This window comes from Cyprinodon variegatus, unplaced genomic scaffold (genome assembly GCF_000732505.1).
Source record: "Cyprinodon variegatus isolate N-32 unplaced genomic scaffold, C_variegatus-1.0 Scaffold730, whole genome shotgun sequence".
Lineage (NCBI taxonomy): Eukaryota > Metazoa > Chordata > Actinopteri > Cyprinodontiformes > Cyprinodontidae > Cyprinodon > Cyprinodon variegatus.
Genome location: NW_015151183.1, coordinates 424,455 through 425,312, shown reverse-complemented (window position 1 = coordinate 425,312; position 858 = coordinate 424,455).

Below are 858 nucleotides of genomic sequence, written 5' to 3'. Positions count from 1 at the left end.
GGGTCGGTCAGTGGGGTCGGTGGGGGCTCAGTGGGGTCGGTGGGGGGTCACCGCTCCTCCAGAACCGCAGCTGTGTTCTGGTGGCTCCTGGGTCTCTGGTTCCTCCTGCAGGAGGAGAACAGAACCATTTCACTCTGTGGATTGAAGGACCTTCATTCAGAAGCACCTCCAGAAGCTCACCTGCAGCGGGGAGGTGCTGAGGTTCTCCTTCACTCGGGGGGTGAAGACGATGCAGAGCTTCAGGAGAACAGCAGGAGATCTTGGCTCAGCAGCTGATCTTCCAGGAGGAACCAGGAGGAGGATCCTGGAGAAGTTCTGTTTCTGCAGGAAGGAGGACAGAGGCAGCAGCCGCTGCAGCGCCGCCTTCAGGCCGCTGGGGGCGCCACACCGCAGCCGCTCACTAAGTCTGAAAATAAAGACCTTCTGTTTTTTCTCTGCCGGAGCTCCTTCTCCTCCTGAGGACAGGCCGGGGAGCCTCCGCGAGGAGCCCCGCGAGGAGCCCCGCGAGGAGCCGCTGCGCTCCGCCGGAGCGTCCCGGAGCGCAGCGGCTGCAGGGCCGAGGCTGCAGGCCGAGGCAGGCCGCTTGGTCTGCGGGTTCCTGGTCCAGATGGTCCCCCTGCAGCGGAGCACGGCGGACAGAGCCGAGGCGGAGGGGGTGGAGGACATGGCGAGGTGGAGCAGAAGGTCACATGGGGAGAGGAAGTCTGCAGATCTCAGAGAGGGCTGGAGGAGGGGGGGTCTTCAAGGAGAAGATCTGGGTCAAAGGTCATCATGGTGGAAAACACCCTGAGGAGCAGCAGGAAAGGAAAGGTTGGTGGAAGGAAGAACTGTTTGAAAGCAGAACCTCCAGAACCTCCA